Source organism: Melospiza melodia, unplaced genomic scaffold (assembly GCF_035770615.1).
Source record: "Melospiza melodia melodia isolate bMelMel2 unplaced genomic scaffold, bMelMel2.pri scaffold_48, whole genome shotgun sequence".
Taxonomy (NCBI): Eukaryota; Metazoa; Chordata; class Aves; order Passeriformes; family Passerellidae; genus Melospiza; species Melospiza melodia.
This window is the reverse complement of record NW_026948796.1, coordinates 2,533,620-2,553,260: the sequence shown is the minus strand read 5'-3', so window position 1 is coordinate 2,553,260 and position 19,641 is coordinate 2,533,620. Positions and strand designations below refer to the sequence as shown.

Genomic DNA, 19,641 nt, shown 5'->3' with positions numbered 1-19,641 from the left:
GCGGCAAAATACTTCAAACGGTCACTTTTCACGACCTTTTGGAAAAACAAGGCTACAACTCTTTTCCTACCTCGTGCGTCGTCAGCTGGGGGCTGCTGCTCCCTGTGGAGCTGCTGGAAGCTGCAGGGCTGGATGGCGAGCACCTCCCGCTCGGCCGGAGGCAGCTGCTCCCCGCAGAGCTCCTGGAAGCGGCTCGGCCCCTCCCGCCCGAGCGGCTGCGCCTCCCCGTGGAGCCCGAGCAAGTGGCAGGGCGGGATGCCGAGCACCTCCCGCTCGGCGGGCGGCGGCCGCTCCCCGTAGAGCTCCTGGAAGCGGCTCGGCCCCTCCCGCCGGGCCGGCAGCGCCCGCTCCCTGTGCAGCAGGTGGAAGCCGCAGGGCGGGCGCCGGGCGAGCAGCAGCCGCTCCCCGGGCAGCGGCGTGAAGCTACCGCGCCCGTGCCGCCCGTCCGGCAGCAGCCGCGCCCCGGGGCGCTGCTGGGAGCAGCGGGGCGGGCGCCTGCGGCCATCCCGGCCCGCCGCCGGCTGCTGCCTGTTGGCCGCGCTCCGGCGCTTGATGCGGAGCAGGAGGTCGGGGCGGTCGCGGCGAAAGCAGGGGTTGCTGTAGTGGAGCCAGGCCCAGGCATCGCCCGGCACCTTGCGGAAGCCGTAGCGGTAGAGCTGCCGCACGAAGCTGCGGAACTGCGTGGCCCTGAAGGTGAGCGGCACCGGGGCCGGCCCATGGCCACGGCCCCTGTGGGCGCGGCCCGAGCTGAGCAGCTCCCGCTCCAAGAGGGAGCGGTCGATGAGCAGCCCCTGGGCGCGGCTGTCCCAGCGCACGGAGCGGACGCGGGGGCTGTTCACCAGGCGCCAGAGCTTGGCGGGGAAGGTGCGGGCGCTGAGCCCGGCGGGCAGCGGCAGCTCCGCCATGGCGTCCATCGCCGACTGTGGCCGCAACGCCCGCAGCGCAACGGCCGCGGCTGCGCCGGCGGCGCGCGGCCTGAGGGGGGCGCTGCGCTCGGGCCCGCGGGGACGCGCGCGGCAGAGCCGGGGCTGCGGGCACAGCGCGGGCGGGGCGGCTCCGGGGCTGGCTCGGCTCTGCTCGGCTCGGCTCAGCACAGCAGGTTATCCCTACGCTGCATGCCGTGTCTGGGTCACCATCGGTGACAGAGAGGAAGGACATTGCTCTGTTTTGGCTGGGGAAAGGATGAAAAGGCATGATTAGAAAACATTCATTTGGTCTCCTTTTCAGCAGACTAGCTGGTTTTATCTCACCGTGTCTGCCTGTCTTTGACAGATTTGGCACATTTCTCCTGAATTGGAGTCAGCTAAAGCAGCAGTAATGGGCAGCAATTTTGTCAGCATTGATATTAAAGCTAAAATGCTGCCCCATGGATGGATGTTCCTTTCTTCAAGGGATTTTTGGCCTGGTCTTGTAGCAAAGTCACACTGGTGTCTTCCCAAGCAGCGTTGCCTTTTTATTTCCACAGAAATCACCTCTTCTTTTTCTTCCCCCGATCTGAGGAGAGTTCCCATGCAAATGCCTCCTGCAGCCAGCTCTTGTCACTTTAGACTGACAAAGGAGATCTTGCAGAGGAGAGAGACTCCCTCGAGCTGCTGTGGAGAGCTGAAGGGGGAAGCACAAGTGGTGTTTATCCAAGGCTTGCAGATTCATTCCTGTAAAGAAAGAAAGTATATAGGTGCCATATAGAGAAACAAGGTATACGGGAGAGAAGGGGGGGGAAAGGAGAGGGGTAATAGAGAAAGGAGCCCTCCGCAGGCAGAGATCAATCTTCATGGAGGTAATGATCGATGCTCAGTTTATTGCAAATCTCAGAGTACATTTATATGGTAATACAGCGTTCAGCACCGGGAGAATACATATAAGTGGTTACAAAGTGTTACGTATAGGACAAAGAGCTAACATATATTTGGTCACTTACATAGATTGGCAAAAGTGTCAGCAGAACATTCTGCCCCATATCTTCTCTTCACATCCTTGGAACATCTTGTTTCACATCTCTTTTCCTGGGGTACGTCTTGGCAAACTTCTTTATTTTGTTTCCCCAAGGGCAGCATGTTTCTGCTCTAAGGCACTTACGCAGGGTTGTGCAACTTGCTTCTCTCCAGTGTTGTCTGGTCAAAATGCTCTCTACATTCCTGAGCTTCCTGACAAACCACAGAGACTTTGGGATTGTCGTATTGGACAACACATTTGAGTCTGGGAACTTTTTGAATTACTTCAATTACTCTTTTTTTTTTTTTTTTTCCTCCAGAAATAATGTCCTATCTAATGCTTCCAGAGAATCTTTTCCTACTTTTTGGAGAATTCCTTTTGCTCCCCTCCCAGATCAGGCCAATTCCCAGGGCTCCTTCCCAAAGTGAGGTGCAGCCCATGGCCTCCACTCTCCAGCTGGAACAGAAGGAAGCACAGAGTTTGCTGTTGTGGGAGAGTGGGAGAGGAGCTTCTCTTTCCTGCCTGCTTTCCCTTTGTGACAGGTTGCTGTGTGCTCATTTCGTAAAGGCAGGTTTAAACTCTGAAGCAGTCGTATTTCAAACTGCTCCCTTCTCCAGCTCTTCTGTGGGTATCCTTGGACAAAAGGCCTCTTGGTGGGAGCTCTCTGTGGCAGGTTAGGGAAGGAGGTTGATATTTCAGGCTTGTGACTGCTGAAAGCAGCTGGTTTATGGAGGTGTCCAGAGATGGGAGTGGCTCCTTTTCTCACCTGCCTGCAGAAAAGGAAGTTGCAAAGTGGGAATTTCATTTGTGGAGATGGCCACCAGGGGTATTTGCCAAGAGATGGGCTGGCAGAGAGGCAGGTCTCATGCTAAACTGGCTGTGTGTTTGTTTTGATGGTGGAGAGGGTCAGAGATGCAGACACAGACACCAGCTGAAGGAACAGTGTGATTTACTGTAATGCAAAAGTGCAAAAAGAGTCAGGAAAGGATAAGCTAAGCAATGCACCTCAGCATTATTACAAAAGGGTGCCTCTGGTGATTAAGGAAGATCCATCACCAGGTACCCCAATGGTTTCCCCTTCATGCAGAGCTGCACATCAGCTGGGGGAAGCTGTCCCATCCCAGCCCTGTAGAGCCACGGCCGGGAACCGGGAAATCCTGCGATGCCTCCACCTTTGGCGGCCACGAGGCTCCCGAGTGCGCTGTGAGAGTAGCCCGGCTCCGACAGTGCTGGACGAGCAATGTGCCAGAGCTTCTGCTGGGGGCACAGCTGGTGTCATTCTCCTCTTGGTTTTCTCCCCGAGCCTGGCCAGGGCTCAAGGAGGAACCAAGGCCAGGTGTGGCCCTGTCCATTTTCCTCATGCAGAAAGGTGAAGACGTGTTTCACCAGGGAATGGATGCAACATTCCTTTTGATAATAACACTTGGTTAAGGAGCAGGTACATAGAACATTGGGTTGGGAAGGTGATCTAGAGGGCAGCTTTGGTTCAGGTCCTGTTGTTGAGGCTTCAGTCAGGGTCTGTGGTTCAGGCCTTAGTCCTTCAGTATTTTGTGGTGCAAATCACACCTGTGCAGAGCTGGAAACAAACAAGTCTGTCCTTAGCACATTTGAGACAGGAACAGCATTAGCCCTGCAAGGCCAGGCTGGGGCCAAGAGCAGAAGGCCAGCACCCTGCTTTGCCCACAGGCAGCCCTGCAGAGCAAGCAGCCCCTCCTGCCCAGGGGCTGAGGTGCCCGAAGCTGCCTCCCCGCTGTGCAGCTCTGCAGAGCCCGCGGGGCGCAGGGTCCTGGGCAGCCAGGGCAGCCCGGCCGCCTTGGAGCACAAGGAGTGGCCCGGAGAGAAGCTGCTGCCCTTGGCTTTGGAACTGTTCCTCAGAGTCTTGTCATTAATCCACAGTGTCTGATGTGTTTTCCTTTCCTCTCCCAAATTTAACACAGCTTTTTGAGAAAATTGACTGATGTAGCTGGTGCTGGTGGTGGTGGTGCTTTTGTCTGCAGGTGAGGGCAGGTGATTTGGACCAAGGACAGAGTCCATTGTTAACACCACAGCTTTGCCAAGTCAAGAAAACCATTCACAATTGGGCTACCACTGCTGAGCTGTTGTCCTAGGCTTTGGAAAGCTACCACCTTAAGAAACCCAACAGATTTTCCTCCAGGAGGACACCAGCAGTAGCATGATGCCAATGTTTTCCACCCCTTTTCTGTGTCTTTTAAGAGTTCCGCAGTGCCCAGCAGGAATGAAATGACCTGTGATAATGGGATTTGAGAGCTCTCTGTTGTTCGTTGCCACGAGTGTTCATGACAAGCTGGTCACCCCACTCGTGGCTCTGTCGAGTTAAATTCATCCCAATTGTGTGCAAACAGCAGCCTCGAGATGCTGAGAAGAGCAGGCACAGTGGGTGGGTGTGCATGCACGCACCCGGGGGCTGACTGCTGTGTGGGCAGATGGTTTTGCACTGTTGTAAATCTTCACTCTCGGAAGCTGAAAGACTATTTCAAATATATATCTTAAATGAAAATTTATATAAAAAAATGAAATTGTCAAAAAATATATGTGCATTAAATTTCATGCATATTATATATTATATATTTTGATTAATATAATAATAACATAACATAATATAATGTAATATAATATAATAAAATATATACATGAGATTATTTTTGAAGCCATTGCTTGTGGGGAATATTAGATGATCTCTTAGTGTTTGTACATTTTAGTTTCTGCTACTGCTGATCCTAGCAGCAACTCCCTGTCAGTTCTTCCAGGTCACTTCACACAAAGGGATTCCATCATTTCAGGGCCTGTGAGAGCTTGGCACTGAAATGCCAAGTTGATTCCCAGCTCTCCAGCCTCCCTCTGGATTTTGGGGCAGCTCAGCACTTGTGTCCATAGCCCTTCCTTCATCCCCAGCCTGCAGCAGTCACAGTCGCTGCTGCCTCCCCCTTGCTGCAGCTCATTTGCCGAATCTGGCTCAGGATCCCTGCTGGCTTCTGCTCTCTGGGATGAGCTTCAGGGGGACACTTGGAGCCCTTTCCTAAAGAGCTGCCCGTGGGATGAGGGATTTGTCCTCCCCGGGTGGCTCCTGCTTGGATTCTGTGCTCATGGAGCCCTGGAGTTTTCTCAGCAGCCTCTGCAGCGAGTTCTGAGCCAACGTCGGGCTCTGCTGCCAGCCCAAATCTGCGCTTCCCCTGCCCAGCCTGAGTGCAGGTGGGGCATGTGCTGGGCATGGCCAAAATCCTCCAGCATTTACACCTGCTCATGGCTTTTGGTAGCACAAATCTACACTTACTTCAGTTGAAACATTGCATTTATTGCAGATTGTTACACCCGCACTACTAATGTACAAATACACAAACATTAACTTATGTTTAAAAATGAAATTTATTTTAAATTACAACACCTGTGCTACCAATATAGAAACACAGAAATATCAATTTATGATTAAAATCTAATTTATTCTGAGAATTGTGCTATGTAAATATATACAAATATCAACTTTAGTGAAAAAAAATTACTTTATTGCAACCCTTTGCAACAACGCACTGTACACAAATATTGAAGTTACTGAATTGAAGTTTAACAATTAAATTTAATACATATTACTACAACCATACAGCCCAGATACAAATACAGAAACATCAATATCCCTCTCGAAAGAATCTCAGATCCAGAACTAAATAAATAGAATTTTAGAACTATACAACTCCATACATATTAAATAGAAGTAAATACATATATAGACATAACAATATAGAGATGTAAACATGCATTACATATTTCATGACATATATATGACAATATAATACAAACATAACAAACCTGTCTATAAATACACAAATATCAATGGACCAATAAAAAAATCCATACAACCCCAGCAATAGAAATGCACAGCTACAGAGCTGTACAAGTGTGTAAGCAGATGAATATACACGCATCAATATAACAATATACCTACATAATATCCCTATACAAATATCAGTCAGTGTATGTAAATATCCCTATACTTGTAACTATCCAAATCTAGCTACACATCCATAAACAGCGCTAGATCAGGAGGGATTGCAGCCGCCGATGTTCCCAGGCTCTCGCTCGGTCTCCTCCTCCTGAGCAGAGCAGCTTTCCTGGACAGGGACAGCAGATGGGACATCTGGCAAGCAAAGCGAACACTAAATGAGTGTGGGGACGTTTCCCTTAGCAGCAGCTGCGCTTCCATCAGGGAAGAGGAAATGTCAGAGCCTCCCCAGGAGGGTCAGAAGGAAAAGCAGCCGAGCGGGCCAGGCTGTGGTGAGCTGCTCACTTCTTTCTGGCATCCCAGTTGCTCTGAGGGAACTCCCTCATGTCAGGTTATTGAACCACCTCTGCACTTATCAAGACTGTGGCCCCCAAATCAATCAGCATTTATGTCTCCAGCCACTTGCACCAATGACAGGGAATGTCCTCTAACAGTGCTGGGGCACAAAGTTACCTTGCACAGGTCATCTGACAGGGCCTTGTTCTTTCTGTGCTTCCTGTATTTCTCCTCACCTTCCACTTGGAATTGTTACAGCATTTCTTTTCCTTTCCCCTTGATCCCTGCTGAAATGCGTGTTTCTCTTCCAAGTTTCAGTTTGTTCAGTGATCATGTCAAGCCTTTTCTCAGAAGCTTTTATCATGGAATTGAGAGTTAATTTCAGCAATTTTGGTGATTTTCTGTGAGATTTATGCGAGTGTCCTGTTCATTGGGCGCCATTTAGGAAGGTACAAAAGAGAAAAAGGATGCTCTGTAGGTCAGTTCACTAGTGGAATATTCAGGGATAGAGAGAGTGATTAGCTGAATTTTACATCTACTCCTAACCTGAAAGTGCAACAGGTAATTTGGGGAGAAATTTAAGCCCGATTTCTGCTTCTACCAGCCTGTATTCAAATGTAAAGTAAATAGAGCAGGGTGAGAATGTCAGTGTTCAGTTCCTGAAGTGCCTTATTAAGGTGTTCTTAAAGTAAGGGAGATAAAATCTGGGTGGGCATTCCTAATTTCCAGCCACTCATTGTCAATTTCACTGACTCTGAAAACAGCAGAGATGTGCATATCATACCTGATCAATCAATTTGGGGATGGTTTAGGTTCAGATTCTCTGAGGCTTTAGATTTTTAGATCTCTAGACAATGCTTCCAGCAATCTAAACAGCTTTCAGAAATTAACCTTTTCTCCTTTTTTCCTCAGTCTTTGCACTCATGTCCACCAGAGACCTTCAGTGAATGGATTCCACTCTAATCCATCTCCAAGCTGAATCTCCCAGCTGTGTTCACACTGGTGGTTTGTGTGTCTCTTCTGCACAGTGCAATTTAAAAATCTTCGTTCCTTATTATCTCTGCCCTTCCTTTTCTGTTTTAGCTTGCAAATGCATGCAGATGTATCAGAAATGATACACCTAATTTCTGACGCATCAGTTCCTGTATAGCAATTTCATTTTATCCTGTTCTGATGTTCTGCTAGCCTTCTATGTTTCATTCTAAGTGGACTCCTGTTTTCTTGCATGTGGAAGTTTTACAATGCAATGCTCTCATTCACCTGCTTTCATGAAACCCTTCATTAACATTAGCACAAGTAACTGTGTGATTCCCTTCTGCTTTGTAGAAGATTTGGGAAACTCAAGTCCTGCTCAGCTACAGAAAAACATACATGGTGCTTGGTAATTCCTTTAAGAGCTTAAGCTAATGGTAAACAACTGCAGCTTATTCATTTCACAGAAATTGGGAGAAAAGACATTGCAAATATTGAGGAATGTATGCAATATTGATGGGCATCCCTCAGTTATCCAGACAGACTGATGTCACTGGCAAAATTCCCTCTTTTCCAAAGGTTTTCATTTGCTTTGGCTGTGCTTCGTATGACTGCAGGTCACATTTCCCTTGGTTTAAGAAAGTATCTTGGCAGTTACTCTAGGTGATATATCTTGCTAATTCTACACTTGGAAGAATTACTCAGTTCTGCAGTCCTTTTTACATGCTCTGTTCTAAAAGACTTTTATACTGTTTTCCCTCTCTCTGTGTTTTCACACTTGTTCAACAAGGTTTTCTTTCTAAGAATATTAATCACACTATCCCAAAGGATTAAAAAATGCTTAGGTATTTTTCCCTAAGTATTTACTAAAGAAAAATAATAGTTATAAAAAACCTGTATGCATGCTGGATGTAAAATCCAAACAGAAATAAACTTGAGAGTTCTCCCAAAAACCTTAAGAAAAAACCCCATGTATTCTGTAAAACCCAGAGTATTCATTTATAGCATACAAAAATGGGCGTGTTCTAGAAGAGAAAATTTGTGCAACGGTTCTTCACAGAATTCTATGCTTTCAAGCTTTTTTCCCTTCAAGGGCAGTGCCATTCTCTGAACTGCAATGCTCTGAGCATGTTCTGCTCACCATGGCAGCTTTCTGCTCTGCCCTGGTACAGATCATCCTCCCAGCACAGGGGCAGTGCAGCCACCACAACTCGCAGCACCTTCCCACACAGCAAGAACCTGAAGGACAGAGATGGCTTTCACCAGCTGCTGCGGGTTCTAATAGTGCCACCTCTCAGCTGCTGAAAGCCTGAATTTCTGTGTTGCAGTGAGTTAGTTCATTGAGCCAAATGTTCTGGTATGTAGTGGTATGTTCAAGTGTTCCCCAAGTTATTACAGTTAGCTTCTCCCCTATGTTGTGCCCTCCTACCCAAGTGTCCCTCAAGGAATCCCCTCCCTCCTCACCAGATTTTTCCCTGTCTATCAAGACAAAACAGCCCCTTTGCCCCATCCATCAGCCCAAACCCTACCCTTTGTTCCAGAAAGTTCCCTGTCCCTCACCCCAAGATCCAATCCCTATCCCAACGCTCTCTCTTCCCCTTGTTCTGATTTGTTGTAGCCCTCAAAACCACACCCCAAGAGTCGCTTATTGGTTACAATATGGTGTCCACCCCCTGTTTTGAAAGATTTTAAAAACCCATGCACAGGGGTGCTGGGGCTTCTTTGAACATCTGTTCCCATTGGGCAGTCTGTCCTGTGAACCTTCCCGCCGCCTCTCCTGATGAATTTGCTGCCCTTTACACCGCGGAAGAGCCTCCTCTGCTTCCTTCACTCGGCCCTCCAGAGGTCTTTGCTGCTGGGCATTTGGCCTAGAGGTTCTGGCTCAGGCAAAACCCTAACCTAGCCACTTCCCCACTCTTGCCATTGTCCCTGGAGCATGACAGAGCTAGCCAGGGCTGCGGAGGGCAGTGACAGTGACCCATGCCCTGGCATGTCACAGCCCCCAGAGCCACACCTGCCAGGCCACAAGCCCCAGCCCTGGTCCCCCCTGCGGCCTCAGGGGCTCCTGGGCATCCTCACCCCGAGTGCAAAGGCAGCCTCAGGAGCCCCCCAGGGCACTCTGGATCCAGGCTGCAGACACACTAAAGCCAGCACTGAAAGGGACATGGATGGGGACTGCAGCTGGATTTTCCAGTGCTCACCACTCCTGACTACTCTGTAACTGAACCCAAACTTCATTTGCAGCACTGTGAACACATTGATCCTGCTCGCCCCTCCTGGAACGTGGTGTTCCCACATCCTACACCAGCCCTTTGCAGGGAGTAACCAGCTCCCACTGCTCTGCTACCCTGGCCTTACTTTCTCTTTGTCAGCAATGAACTTAACGGAAACACTCCTGAGAAACCTCGCACAACATTTGCTTCTCAGGAGCTCTTTCACAAAAAACTCCACTAATCCCTAGTTTTTGCTCAGAGAAGGAGGTCCTGACAAAGCCTAAGGCACAGACAGGGCTCTGGCATACGAATTCCTGAGCCGCAGGATTCCACCCTTGTTGTTCCTAGCTGTTTTGCTGATAATTTAGAGCCAGTTCTGGACAGGGGCTGCTGCTGACAGGGTAGGAAAATTTGGAGAAGAAAAGGTGCAGGAGACAACCAAAAACAAACAAGGGGGAAAACCCTTAGAAATACAGAGCACAAGAGAAGTCCTTGGAGATGATTCAATAGAAAATGCCACCAACAGTGAGCAGAACCTGAGGTTGCTCACTGCCACCCCAGGGGCTCCTCAGTCCCCTGCTGGTTTGTGTCTGATGCAGCCCTGCCTGGAAAGGGCTCCAGGCTCTGGTGTTCCCAGCTTGCTCCAGGCTACATTCTTAGCAGCACTGAAAGAAGAGATGAAACAAAGAGCCATTTTCTGTCCTGCCTGCAAACTCTTCTCCTTCAGTGCCATTTCCAGAAATCATCCCTCTGTCAGCTTGGCACTGTGCCTGCTGCATCCTCGTCCCTGTCCCTTGCATCAGCTCCTGCACATCATCAGCACTCACTTCCCCACATCATGAACAGAGAGAGCTGTGTCAGAAGAGCAAGGAGTGCATTTTCTTGTTTGTGAGATACAAAGCTGTGTTTCATGTCAGGTACAAACAGGTGACGTGTGTATTTGTGAATGCAAAACGTGTGGACCCCGACAATGGGAGAGCTGTGAATTCTAATAATAACTGAGGAGAATAAAGCACGGAAAAAGGCCTTTGAACCTATCTTTTGTTTGCAATTAACCCTAGTTGATTTAGGAGTATTGGAAATAAGGTGTTAAAGATGTTGCATTTTGCTTGCATTTAATCCATAAGGAGCTCTGCAATAATAACCTTTTGAAGTATAATTTTAGAATATTACTTGTATCCTTGAAACTGTAGCTTTGGAATATATATAAAGGAAATATTCTTATCTCAGACCTTATTGAAGCAGAGAAAAACAGCTTGAGAAAGGAAGACGAACATCACCTCAAGGGTTTATGGTTTTGACCAAAGGGAAGCTGGATATCACTGTTATGAGATTTAGAGTCTCTGCAATTAAAAGGTGGACCCACATCTGGAGAGCTGGACCCCACCAGATGGGAGTCGTCTTTCTTCTTTTGGAAACTGGACTGTCATCATCTGGGGATACTCCTTTGACATACATCCTGAGAAATTAAAATCACAACAGTGTATAGAATTGTGATGTAATAATTTCGAATAAGAATTGCTGATGAGTAAAAGATTGGAAATAGAAACTGCTGAAAAAAACTGATGGGTACTCCTATAAATACCTGTAACCCTCAATTATCAGTGTGCAGTTGGAGGGAAAACTTTCCCCACTGTACCCAGCGCTGTATTGCTCATATTTACCATATTAAATAATGAATTGATTGCTGCTTGAATATTGACCTAGTCAAGCTTCTTATTCATAACACTGTTAGCTGTGCTCTTCTATGGGCTGGCCATGGCACTTGATAATTAATATGCTGTCATGCTGTGAACTGAATTCACACCTTACAGGGCTGTGTTTACTGGGCCTGCTGGATCAGTGCCCACTTCCTTCCTCTGCTCCTCCTCACTCCAGGACTGTGAGAGACCAGCATGGGGTCAAAGACCCTGCAGTATCATTACCCTCTGGTAATGCTCAGAGGTCCTCTAAGGGCTATGTAATGCACAGCATCTGGGTGTGGGGCCTGTGCTAAGGAGAAAGAAAGAGTCTGTGAGAAAGCTGATCTGCTCTTACATGGGACAGAAAAAATGACAGGAACTTTTTGGCATATAAAGCTTTCCTTCCAGGTCAGGGACCAGGCAAGGCCTAATCAGCTGTGGCCCTACAGGGCAAGTCTGTGCTAACTCCCAGCACCAAGTGCAGGGCTGTGGGGCAGGGCTCCTACAACAACAGCACAGCTCTGTGGAAGAGCCCAACCTTGCATCTGGGTTCCTGCCTGCTTCCCCTTTGGAGACAGCTGTGGTCCTAGGATTTGTGTCTGAGGGAGACACATCCTTGGACCTCCTGATCTTTCCCAAGTGGCCAAATGGGGATGCACCAGCAGCACTGCTGGGAAGGTGCTGGCTCAGTGGCTGTTTTTTGAGACTGTGCCCCCCATATCAGCTTTATGTGTGTGTGTGTGTGGGTGCTCTGGTGGGTGTGGTTACACACTCGCTGGCCTTGGCAGAGCACAAGTCGGAACCTTTGAAGGTTCCAGCTGCTGTAAGGCTCAGGAGGCAGAGCTGGTGCTAGCCACAGTGTGGTACTGTGCTGAGGGAAAGGTGAAAATAGTTAATAATCCACCCTCAGCAAATCACTGAGGACCGATGGGAGGCACAGGCTTGGTGGAGCTGCTTTGTACAGGCCAAGGTGCTTATCAGCTGTGCAGTGTCCCCAGCAGCCCCTGGCAATGCTGGTGCAGCTGCAGGACAGGCTTGATGGGTCTGGTGCAGCCCCACAGCCTCAGACACTGCAGCTCCACCGTGCAAAGCATCATGGCTGAGCTGGTTGTTGGTCAGGTGAGGGCTCAAATATATTTCCTGCAACTTGCTCCAGCACAGTTCAGCCTGGAAAAAAGGCATTTTTCCAAGTGCAGGGGAGTCAAGCTCCAATAAATGTCAGCTGAGCCCTGGTGCTTGCTCCCCTGCATGAAGCCTCAGTGAGGCACCAGGGCCTCCTGTCAGCAGGAGGGGAAGGGAGATCAGAGTTGTTGGAAGAATACGTGACTGAAGGCTGAGCACAGGGTTGGTGGTGCTTTGCGTGGCTCTTGCATGACACCCAGGCTGGCTGTGGCTGTGTAAGCCAACCTTTTGTTTTGCATCAGGCTTTATGCCAGAGCCAGCCCCTTTCCAGCCTTTGGGGTGATTACAGCTGTTGCTCTATATTTCCCTCCCTCCTTTTTTTTCCCAACAGCTATTCTACTCCAGCACCATAGGCAGGCAGTGATGGCTGCCTGTAGCTAACAAGACAAACTGAGATCTGCCTGCAGAGCCATAGGAAGGTGTCCCTGGGCTTGTGAGACAGGCCAGGACAACACAAACTGAGGCCACAGCCATGCTGTGCTTTCAGTTGAGCCTGTGGTGGAGCTGCTGTGCTTGTAGTCAGCATCTAGATGGGGCAGGTGACATATCTATCTTAGCTGGGACAGAAACAGAAGTACAGCCCTTGCACAGCATCCTTCTGCTAGGCTGTGCTAAGCTCAGGGGCCTGTAAACTGGCCCTTAAGACCTAGGTCTCCACTCCTTGCCCAGATCCCCAGCCTCAGGGAGAAAGACTTGGGTTTAGGAGCCATGGCTTTTTCTTCCATCAGACTCCATTAAGAAAAAGTCAAGTTAAGCAGTTCATTAACATTTAAAATACTGCACAGTGTGTAAACCAAATATCCCCCTCCCCACAACAATCCCGTGCTCTCAGCGGATGCTCTGGTGAAGAATACTGCTTTTGGCACTGTTTGCCTTCTCCTTCTTCTTCTTCTTTATGGGATCCATCTCAAAACAGCGGCAGATCCGCAGTGTTTCATCAGCAGCTGCTGAGGCCACTGCTGTACCATTAGGGCTCATGGTCAGGTTCAAGATTCTATCAGTATCACCTGAGGAGGAGAAGGAATGTGCAGTCAGGGCTGAGCTGATCAGCACATGCACATTTACTCCTGTATGTTCCCATGAGCCCTGCCAGCTTGCATAGCTGTCTCTCCAGTGGCTGTGGCAGCATGATTTCAGACCCCAAGCATACACTTGGATCAATGCTATCTCTTCCACAGCCCCGTGGGCATGCTTTACTCCTAGCAGCATGGCCCCGGATACTGTCCTGTATCAGTGATGCTGCAGGCTCCAACCAAGGAGTGCAGCTGTCTTCAACCTCTAACAGCCCCCCCACCCAGGCCCTGTCCACCTACCTTGCAGCTCTGCAACCTTGGTCATTGTTGGATACTTCCATATGACCAGCTGATTCTGTGCAAAGCCATGGCCTGAAATGAGCTCCTTGTAGTTTGTTGACCATAGGATAGAAGTCACCTGCAAAGAGGCAGTAACACAGGTGAGACAAGGTGCTTGTGCTGATGCTCACCACTCGGAGGCAAGCATTGTCCCCCTCCTTCCCTGTGCCTCTGGGCCTGAGGAGCCAGCAGCTCTGTGGAGGTGTGCTGCGAGAAGGTGTTTGTCTCCAAGACGATGTTCATCTCTCACCTGGGAAAGGGTATCAACAGCACTGAGGCAGGCGCCAGAACACACGTTCCAGATGCGGATATGTCTGTCACTAGCGCCACCTCCAGTGGCTGGAACATTCATCTGCCATGGGCACCATGCCACAGCCTGAGAGAGGAGAGCTCATTTTAAAACATACAAGAGACAACCTGCACCCAGCCAGTGCTGCATACCTGCTTTGCACACACATATCCGCCCGTGGCAGCTCTGTGCTCACCTTGACAGCACCCTGGTGCTGAGTGAAGGTCTGTACAGGAGCAAAGTCGCCACCCCCACCTTGGGTGCATGGCCAGACGTACGCCAGATTGTCATTGCCACCACTGGCCAGGTAGCGGCCATCCAGAGACCATCTGAGTCCGCACACCTCCTGTGTGTGGCCAGCAAGGGCGGCCACGTGATGCTCAGCCACTCGGACATCGTGGTGATGGATGTGCCCAGTCCGTGCACCACTGCAGAGAGAAGAGAAGGCTTGCAGGGTCAGGCTGCACATTTTCACCCAAATCCATTTTTGTTGTTGCAAGACTGCTATACCTGCCACTGGGTTTCAACCAGTGTTACCAGCAACACAGGTCTGTTGGTGTGAGTGAAACACCCACACAAGCTCTTTACAACTTCAGCACAAATTGCAAGACAGGAAAGAGGCCTTCTCCTCACAGCCCCAACAGATAAGGCTGAGTAAGAATCCCAAGCCAGGACAAACTTCTCTCTGCCATCCGTAACCCATGCCAAACATAGATTGATGGATAGGAGTTTGCAACAGCTGGTAACTGCCCTTGACCCACTGCTTTACCTGGAGAGGATGCAGCTGTTCCAGCTGAGGGTTCCCACACAGGCACAATGGCTGGTCATGGTTCGGAGATGTTTCTGCTGCTCAACGTCCCATAGCTGGAGAGGCAAAGCAAAAATTTCTTCAGAAGAAACCCAATCCTGTTTCTATGCCCTAGGAACCTCACTGCACAGGCTCTGGCATTCAGCTTACTTAGTAAGGGAACAGAGAAAATGTGTATCTCATGACTATAGCACAGAAGGTAATGCTACTTATCAGAAAACCCCCCAACCAAACCCTGCCTTGCACACTGGGCAGTTCCACCCCACACCAGTCAGGTGCATGGCATCCTTCCTCTGCCAGCCAAGGTTTTGTCCCCAGTTCTGTCAATCCCTGGAAAACACCTCTAGTTTTACTCTTGCATTCACCTGAACCTCACCTGTGCCAACAACAAGGTAGTCTCCATCTTTAATCCATGACACAGAGGAAATGTAAACATCTGGATGCTCCATCTGCAGCAGGGGGATAATCTCCCTACTAGTGTGATTCCACAGATAAACAGTGTCATCCAGAGCCACTGCCAGGAAGTTCTGGGAGCTCCAGTCTATGAGATTCAGATCTACACTTTGAAAGAGAAATGCAGGTCACACCATGCTTGGCTAGAGAGCCCTGCCCTTCACCTGTGCTGCTGCAGCAGGTGTGGGTGCACATGTGCACACACACACGTACAAGTGAGGGGCAGCCTTCTGAGTGTCACTATGCCCAGCTGCTGGGGCCAGGTACCCTGCTCCAAGGCACCTACACAGTGCCCTAGACCACTGTCCCTGTAAGGCCACACAGGGACACTCCAGAAGTGGTCTGTGCTAGCCTGGGTACACAAAATAATACAGACAGCCCAGTTACACTGTCCTAGGAACAGCAATCCAGTGCAAAATGTTCTGGATGCCCAGCACTCGACCCTGTAGCCTACTTACAGTAGTCGTTGAACATCTCTGGTGCATCCAAGACCCGTTCTGGCTTTGAGGGAATATATCTGCTATTCTTCCTGCTGAATCCAGGTGCCATTTTCTGACTGTAGAGCACTTTCAGGTTATTCTGATAGTCTGTGTGCAGGGCAAAAAGGTTTGTTAACCTGAGTTAGTTTCCTCCCAGGTGAGTGCTGCTCACCCACCTAGGAATCCCTTGGAGTGAAAATGAAGTTGTAAGAGAAACACTCACAAGCCTGCAGTGCACTAAAATCACTGGCAGTATGAACTGCTGAACAGGGATGAGCTACAATTTCCTCATTCATGGAAACAAATTTAACAAACACTTGGGTTTTTGAATCCCATTATATTTAGTTGCAGTTTAAGCTAGAAAGTGCAGAGAGTTTGGTGCTCTTACAGACTTCATGAAGGTTTGGAACCTGCAGTACAGGTGACTGTCACTGACGTCTTTTCATAAAAATCCTTTCTTTAGGATTTTTCTCCGTTCTGAGAAGCTGTGGCCTCAGCAACAAAATGTAAACAATGGTGTTATCTGCTGCTGTGGAATGCAACAGGTGGATGCGTGATTGGTCTCGGGTGAATGTTTGGATTTACTGACCACTCACAGCAGAGCTGGGTCTCACCCTCTGCTGAGACACAGCCCTTTGTTTATTCATTCTTTTTCTATTCTTAGCTTAGCTAGCTTCTGAGAACTTTCCTTCTATTTCTTTTAGTATAGTAACAATGTAATATATATCATAAAATAATAAATCAAGCCTTCTGAACATGAGGTCAAGATTCTCGTCTCTCTCTCCACCCTGAAGACCCTTGCAAGCCCTGTAACAGGTGACCAACTGGCAGTCATAGCACCTCTCCTAAATAAATTCACTATAACTGTTACGCCCTTCCTCGACCTCAGGAACCTTAAGAAAGGAGACTCCAGCCTGTACAGCTCTCAGAAACCAGTTGATTTCTCCTGTGACCACACACAGAGCCTCTGTGTTGCTGTTCCCCTGACCTGATCTCTGCTGCTGATTCAGCTCACACAGACTCTGTATCATACCTTCTGGAGCATTCTCTAATTTTCCACTGAGGTGAAGGATCTTTGCCTCTTCTACATCAAAACCATTCAGATGCACTGCCCAGGCTTTCTGTTGCTCCTACAGAGACAAATCACCCTCAGTGCAATGCATTTAAAACAATTCCCACAGTGCAATTTAAACAGACACCTAAGTCCCTTTCTCTTAGAATCTGAAGATGTTTGACTGTGCTGCAAGGGTCAGTCACACAGAGGCAGGTCAAAGCAATTTTTCCTCAGACTTTCATATATTGTCCTGCTCACATTTTCACACAATGGCAAATTCAGTGTTATTGCCAGTGGGAAAAGCCACAGCCACAAAGTGACCAAATGCTTCATAAACAGATTTCAGAACATAGTGTAAAACATTCCAGAAGTGTTCCCGGTGGAGACATTGTCCTAGAATAGCTACCACCAGTAGTTTCACTTTGCATAGGCTTACAGCTTTGTGGTTTTGTTGCCTGCTACATTTTAACACCTCATTAGTCAAAAGCTAAATTTTGCTTCCAGAAGCAGCATAGGCTTAGAGTGCATGGCAGTCTCTACAGCTTCAATCGCATCCTAGGCTCCTGAATCCCAGAGCTGCAAGTAGTGATGGCTGGGACTTGTCAGTCCCGTGTGCCCACTTGATAGAACCTATTGTTCACTGCTCTGTAAAGGGGCAGGAAGGAGTAGCGGTTGTTTAAGTAATTGTAACCTAGCAACATGCTCACCTTCTTGGTAGGGGAATCCTCCGCAGGGTCATTCTTTTTGCTTAGGAGGAAATTTGCCATCTCCATCTGCATAGTGCTGCGGTTGGGAATGTAGCAATCCCCCCCAGCCTTTTTGGGGGTGCTTTGAATTTTGGATCAAGATTTATGTGCATTCACATATGAAAATATTGTCTTACAGCTATTTAACAGCCTGTATTAGAGCTTTCACGGGAGTAAACCCAAAACTCTTCCACATCACACCCACCAGACAAGTAGAACTCTGAGGTCTCATGCCACCCAGTCACAACTAACTTATATTTTCCTCCCTGCCACCAAGTTGGTTAGGGACTGTGTGCACTTGGGTCTAGTGCAACAATTCCAGAGTCCAGAGATAAGGGGAAGATACAGAAATGATCACAGGATGTAAAGCTGTCAGCTGACAGTCCCGCCCACACTCATCCTAGCATACAGCTGTGCCAGCAAGGCTCAGCTGGGTGAACAGCAGCTCGCCAGCCCCAGTGCTCAGAGCTCTGCCCCTCATGCTGGCAAGGAGGTGGGTGGCTGTCAGGAGCACAACCCACCTCCTCCTGCCTGAGCAGCAGCCAGTAGGGCAGCGTGGCAGGGAGCCCAGAGCCCTGTGGCTACGGACAAGCAGCCTGGGCAAGGCTCCCGCACTCAATCTCTGCTGCTGGTGGCCGGCGCTCACCGGCTGTCGTGGACGGTGTCTTGCTGGAGCTGTGGGAGCGATTGGCCGGCTTCATGGGCGACATGCCGACGGGGCTGGGCCCGGGGCCGCTCTCCTTGGCCTTGTGCTGCCATCGCGCAGGCGGCGTGTTCGGGATCAGCGTGTCCAGCTTCAGCAGCCCGTGCAGGTCTGCCTCCAACAGGAACTGCGCCATGGTCCTGCAGGCAGGCGGGGTTAGCCGTGCCCACCGGCCGGGCTGAGCCTGCTCTGACAGCCCCGCCGGCCTCCCCACCACCGGACCGTGCAAGCGCTTCGGCCGCTCCTCCCCACCAATGCACACTCCCACTCTCCCCAGCCTCTCCTCGGGACACTCCGTCAGCCGATACGCCCTCCCTCCGCTCCTCGTGGGTCCTTGATCAGCCGGCACCTCTTCCAGCCGCTCTTTGGGGCTCTCTCGGATAAGCGACATTCTCCCTTCCCCTGCCTTTCAAGGGCAATCTCGTCCCTGCTCTTTCTCTTCCCCACTGTGCTTTGCCTCTGCCCTGTGCCCCAGGGGCTGCTCTTGTCCAGGCAGCCTCATTAGGAGCCAGCACTGGCTGCAGCCCCAAGGGGCCCCCCAGGACAAGGCCCAGCAATTAGGAGGCCAGTGAAAGCTCTGGGCAGCAGCAGAACCCTCAGCAGAGTTCTTTGGACAATCATGGACTGGCCACACCTACAGTGCAGCCTCACTGGGAATGTTTCCTATGTACAGTAGACTTTCAAAAGAAGCTGTTTGAGGGAAAGGTGAACTAAACACTCACTGTCTTCTCTTCAAGTAAGTCCAAATTCGGACAGAGCATAAGATGAAGATCAGCTCCAAAACAAGCAGGCCTGCTGAGAACCCCAGCCAGAAGCCTGTTCCCTGACAGAAACCCCTTCCAAGGCCCTTCTGGGCATCAGGAACATGTGCTATGGTTCCAGCTGCACCTGTGGGAGCAATGGGGAGCGTCAGCCCGTGCTGTGCTGCACTGCTGAGCTGGCAGCACGGTGGATGTGGGCAGGACGTTCTCCATTTCCCCCAGAGCTGGGGCCTGCAGGCACCTTGCCGCCCCTTGGCACAGGCTGTGCCACCCAACAAAGCCCAGCAGGCCGGGAGGAGAGCCCGGGGCCAGCAGCAAGCTGAGAGAAGGCCCTGCTCTAGAACTGAGGGAGTTCCACCAGAAGCAAACAAAGATTGTAAGTTGAAGAGATGCCCACTTTGCTCAAAGTTAGTCTGAGAAAACTAAGACGTGACCTTGTCAAAAATCCCAGGAAATATCTGGGAAAAGGTTTTATGTATGTTGGTTGTGACTAGGTACAAAGCTCCTGCAGGAAAAGAGCCTCTGCAGCAGGCTGGCTGGCTGAAGGGGTCTTACTTCTTTCTAGAATAAAGATTACCACTCAAATGCAATTTTATTTTTTATTGTATAAGGGGAAAATATTTTCCAGAACTCTACAACCACTTTCAAAAATACAGATGTGTTGAGGAAAAAGGAATGAAACATATGGGAATTTCTCTCTACAAGAGATATTTCTAAATATTTC

The 19,641-nt window shown here is 49.6% G+C and overlaps 1 pseudogene; it reads right to left on the bottom strand.

The window, feature by feature from the left end:
- Window positions 1-13,100: 13,100 nt before the first annotated feature.
- LOC134413721 (cell division cycle protein 20 homolog) lies at window positions 13,101-18,292 on the bottom strand (annotated as a pseudogene).
- Window positions 18,293-19,641: the final 1,349 nt, after the last annotated feature.